This window comes from Oncorhynchus mykiss, chromosome 9 (genome assembly GCF_057628025.1).
Source record: "Oncorhynchus mykiss isolate SJ-2025 chromosome 9, ASM5762802v1, whole genome shotgun sequence".
NCBI lineage: Eukaryota > Metazoa > Chordata > Actinopteri > Salmoniformes > Salmonidae > Oncorhynchus > Oncorhynchus mykiss.
The window spans coordinates 3,731,666-3,737,092 of NC_143030.1; the positions used below are offsets into that span (position 1 = coordinate 3,731,666).

Sequence of the window (5,427 nt, forward strand, 5' to 3'; positions counted from 1 at the left end):
TGGTCAGTCCATGTGTTCCTAGACACCCCACTGTTCTCTCTGGTCAGTCCATGTGTTCCTAGACACCCCACTGTTCTCTCTGGTCAGTTAATGTGTTCCTAGACACCCCACTGTTCTCTCTGGTCAGTCCATGTGTTGTGTTCCTAGACACCCCACTGTAAGTTCACAGTAGGCCAACATGTTTCCATCTAAAACAGCGAAATCTAGAAACATTCAAAAGTAACCAAAATTGTATTTTATACTGTTTATGTCCTTTAATGATTTTACATGTTGATGTTCATATGTATTCTATATATAAAAACCCTTTATACAGAGACGTGACCATACTTTCAGTTTTTTCCGTTTCTGATTGTGTCTGGGAGTTTGTCTCTGGTCCCTAAGCCCTTATTGGGCAGCGTTCGCCACTGGCAGTCTATAAAAGTCAGACTGGAGAACAGAGTTACCACTTTCCAGAAGGACAGCCAGCCAGCGAGCCCCCCCCGATCAGGTACCGTCCAGTTTTTAAAAAACTGTTCTCTTCTTAAAACATTTAGTGTAATGTGAACACTTGGGAAAGCTCGTGTTGTGGTTATCAAGGAAACGAGGCAGTTGCTTTGGACTGTAGCCGAGACCTACGCACTTTGCTTATGTTTTCCATGTCTGACTACTTCATAGATATATGTATATATATAGTTCCATAGCCCTATGGATATATGTATATATGAGCTACTGTATAAGTTCATCATAGCGTTTGGGAATAAGGAAACGGGAGCCTAATTTCTTACATATTGCAACTGTTAGCAATGCATCTACCTTTTTTAAAACTGAACGTTTTTGACATGTTCCCTACGAAAACCCCTGCCTCTTATTCTTGTTTGTCTATCTGTTTGTAGCCGACTTAACAGTATGACTACTTTTGGTTGGGGGACACTGGTTCATCGGTTGTACAAGCTGGAGCCTGAATAGCCCTTGATCACGACTCTCAGTTCCATTAGATCACACAGGTCATTGGACTAAGGTGTCGGCTGTTGAGGTGTTTTTGTTAAGAGCCCCTCTGAACTCTCAGTCTGAACACTGCGATACGGGGTTGGAAGCCCTTAATTTCTCTCTGATATGAAAGACCCCCCCCCCCCACAAAAAGGTTAAATGGCTCCATACCTTGATAGGATCAGTGTTCCCACACGGTCATATCGCCATGTTACGCCGCATGTTTACGGACTACAGAAGGAGAGGCGACCACCTGTACCAATCAGAGCCTTCAGGAAGTATTCATACCCTTTGACCTTTTCCACCTTTTGTTGTTAGGCTCGAATTCGAAATGGATGAAAAACATGCTCCATAGCCTATGGATCTGTAACTGCTACAGTGTAGTTTAGTAGGATGGAGGCTCCATAGCCTATGGATCTGTAACTACTACAGTGTAGTTTAGTAGGATGGAGGCTGTATGGATCTGTAACTACTACAGTGTAATTTAGTAGGATGGAGACTCCATAGCCTATGGATCTGTAACTACTACAGTGTAGTGTAGTAGGATGGAGGCTCCATAGCCTATGGATCTGTAACTACTACAGTGTAGTTTAGTAGGATGGAGGCTCCATAGCCTATGGATCTGTAACTGCTACAGTGTAGTTTAGTAGGATGGAGGCTGTATGGATCTGTAACTGCTACAGTGTAGTTTAGTAGGATGGAGGCTGTATGGATCTTTAACTACTACAGTGTAGTTTAGTAGGATGGAGGCTGTATGGATCTGTAACTACTACAGTGTAGTTTAGTAGGATGGAGGCTGTATGGATGTGTAACTGCTACAGTGTAGTTTAGTAGGATGGAGGCTGTATGGATCTTTAACTACTACAGTGTAGTTTAGTAGGATGGAGGCTGTATGGATCTTTAACTACTACAGTGTAGTTTAGTAGGATGGAGGCTGTATGGATGTGTAACTGCTACAGTGTAGTTTAGTAGGATGGGAAGCTGACCCATGTTGACTCCAATACTTCCCACTGTTGTCAAGTTGGCTGGATGTCCTTTGGGTGGTGGACCATTGATACAGTGCCTTGCGAAAGTATTCGGCCCCCTTGAACTTTGCGACCTTTTGCCACATTTCAGGCTTCAAACATAAAGATATAAAACTGTATTTTTTTGTGAAGAATCAACAACAAGTGGGACACAATCATGAAGTGGAACGACATTTATTGGATATTTCAAACTTTTTTAACAAATCAAAAACTGAAAAATTGGGCGTGCAAAATTATTCAGCCCCCTTAAGTTAATACTTAAGCTGTTTACAGCTGTAAGTCGCTTGGGGTATGTCTCTATCAGTTTTGCACATCGAGAGACTGAAATTTTTTCCCATTCCTCCTTGCAAAACAGCTCGAGCTCAGTGAGGTTGGATGGAGAGCATTTGTGAACAGCAGTTTTCAGTTCTTTCCACAGATTCTCGATTGGATTCAGGTCTGGACTTTGACTTGGCCATTCTAACACCTGGATATGTTTATTTTTGAACCATTCCATTGTAGATTTTGCTTTACGTTTTGGATCATTGTCTTGTTGGAAGACAAATCTCCGTCCCAGTCTCAGGTCTTTTGCAGACTCCATCAGGTTTTCTTCCAGAATGGTCCTGTATTTGGCTCCATCCATCTTCCCATCAATTTTAACCATCTTCCCTGTCCCTGCTGAAGAAAAGCAGGCCCAAACCATGATGCTGCCACCACCATGTTTGACAGTGGGGATGGTGTGTTCAGGGTGATGAGCTGTGTTGCTTTTACGCCAAACATAACGTTTTGCATTGTTGCCAAAAAGTTCAATTTTGGTTTCATCTGACCAGAGCACCTTCTTCCACATGTTTGGTGTGTCTCCCAGGTGGCTTGTGGCAAACTTTAAACGACACTTTTTATGGATATCTTTAAGAAATGGCTTTCTTCTTGCCACTCTTCCATAAAGGCCAGATTTGTGCAATATACGACTGATTGTTGTCCTATGGACAGAGTCTCCCACCTCAGCTGTAGATCTCTGCAGTTCATCCAGAGTGATCATGGGCCTCTTGGCTGCATCTCTGATCAGTCTTCTCCTTGTATGAGCTGAAAGTTTAGAGGGACGGCCAGGTCTTGGTAGATTTGCAGTGGTCTGATACTCCTTCCATTTCAATATTATCGCTTGCACAGTGCTCCTTGGGATGTTTAAAGCTTGGGAAATCTTTTTGTATCCAAATCCGGCTTTAAACTTCTTCACAACAGTATCTCGGACCTGCCTGGTGTGTTCCTTGTTCTTCATGATGCTCTCTGCGCTTTTAACGGACCTCTGAGACTATCACAGTGCAGGTGCATTTATACAGAGACTTGATTACACACAGGTGGATTGTATTTATCATCATTAGTCATTTAGGTCAACATTGGATCATTCAGAGATCCTCACTGAACTTCTGGAGAGAGTTTGCTGCACTGAAAGTAAAGGGGCTGAATAATTTTGCACGCCCAATTTTTCAGTTTTTGATTTGTTAAAAAAGTTTGAAATATCCAATAAATGTCGTTCCACTTCATGATTGTGTCCCACTTGTTGTTGATTCTTCACCAAAAAATACAGTTTTATATCTTTATGTTTGAAGCCTGAAATGTGGCAAAAGGTCGCAAAGTTCAAGGGGGCCGAATACTTTCGCAAGGCACTGTACACACAGGAAACGGTTGAGTGTTAAAAACCCAGCAGAGTTGCAGTTCTTGACACAAACTGGTGCACCTGGCACCTTCTATCCTACCCCGTTCAAAGGAACTTACATATATTGTCTTGCTCATTCACCCTCTGAATGGCACCCAGGTCTCCATTGTCTCAAGGCTTTAAACATCCTTCTTTAACGTGTCTCCTCCCCTTCAGCTACACTGAAGTGGATTGAACAGGTGACATCAATACGGGATCTTAACTTTGACCTGGATTCACTCATGGAAAGAGTAGGTGTTCATAATGTTTTGTATGATCAGTGTCTAGAATGAGTGTTCCCCCCCCCCCCGGCCAGATAAGGAGAGTCACAGAACAGACAGACTCCCGGACTGCGAGACCAACTCAAGGACCACTTGTCCTCTTTCAACTAGCTAATGTCATTCAAATGGCATGAATGTTGTGTGAGCGGTGTATTAATAAACCCACTGCGTTCCGTACTGTAATACAGTATCGCCTCAAACCCTGACCGCTAGTGAAAGGTCAAACTCAAATCTCTTGTGAATGTAGTGAAAGGTCAAACTAAAAGGGGAAGGGTCAATGAGGCTCTACAACGCTTCACACACACACATTGCACACATTAACTGCTAACCACACACTAGCTATATGCAGAACACACTAACACACTGTACACACAACATACTGTACGCAGTACACACGGACACACTAACACTATACGCAGCACGTATACATTTCACAGTATCTTGTGTTTATTAATAGCAGTCTTTAGAGCATTCAGGACATTGCTGTACACCCCTCTGATCTGCTCTTGGGGGAGCCCTTCACACAGCTGCACTCCTGGCCGAGTGACCGTGTGGAGACAGCTTAGTGTCCAGCTCAGATTTAATGGGCAGGCCGAGGCGGGCGGGCAGGCCGAGGCGGGCGGGCGGGCGGGCAGGCCGAGGCGGGCAGGCCGAGGCAGGCAGGCAGGCGGGCAGGCCGAGGCAGGCAGGCGGGCAGGCCGAGGCAGGCAGGCGGGCAGGCCGAGGCAGGCAGGCGGGCAGGCCGAGGCGGGCAGGCCGAGGCGGGCCGAGGCAGGCGGGCGGGCAGAGAAAGTGGTGGTGGTAGGTTCTGCAGGGGGAGCAGCTAAATATTCTAGTATATCTCTCTCTAAACCGTGATCTGAATGTCCTGGCCTGCCGTTGGTCAGCTGTGACCTCACTGCTCTCTGATAGGCTGGCTGGGTGTGAGATGCGTAGGGGAGGACCTACGGTGTGGGGAGAGGGACAGATTACACTGATGAGAACATGAAGCTACAACAGACTGCCTACCTCAGGACACACCATAGAGAATGATAGAGGCCTCTAATGGCCGAAAGGCAGCGTCATTGCCATTTCAAAGTAGTCAAATGTGTGGGGATTCCTATGGGTTGTAGCCTCAATGGCGCTGCCAATGCTGTCAGACACTATAACATGACAGATATCCAGATGAGTCCTGCATCTCCATACTAAACACTGTAGTGTTCAGACTACAGAACAGATTGCTAGGAGACGCTGACCTGTATTCTGATTGGCTCCGAGCAAACAGAAAACTGAAGTTCTTAATGTTTTCTCTCTACCACACCTCTAGTCAGGATGTCTATCACTGAGATCCATACCTCTCTCTCTCTAGTCAGGATGTCTATCACTGAGATCCATGCCTCTCTCTCTCTAGTCAGGATGTCTATCACTGAGATCCATGCCTCTCTCTCTAGTCAGGATGTCTATCACTAAGATCCATGCCTCTCTCTCTCTAGTCAGGATGTCT

At 45.2% G+C, this 5,427-nt stretch overlaps 1 protein-coding gene across 2 annotated transcripts in view; it reads left to right on the forward strand.

Annotated features, from left to right (window-relative positions):
- The first annotated feature begins 444 nt into the window (after positions 1–444).
- LOC110531329 (beta-enolase) overlaps positions 445–5,427 on the forward strand; it is a 24,750-nt gene continuing 19,767 nt past the window's right edge. For both annotated transcript variants that reach the window (XM_036986999.2, XM_036987000.2), the window contains exon 1: positions 445–487. The gene's annotated coding sequence lies outside the window, so the exon portion shown is untranslated. The remainder of the gene's footprint in view (positions 488–5,427) is intronic.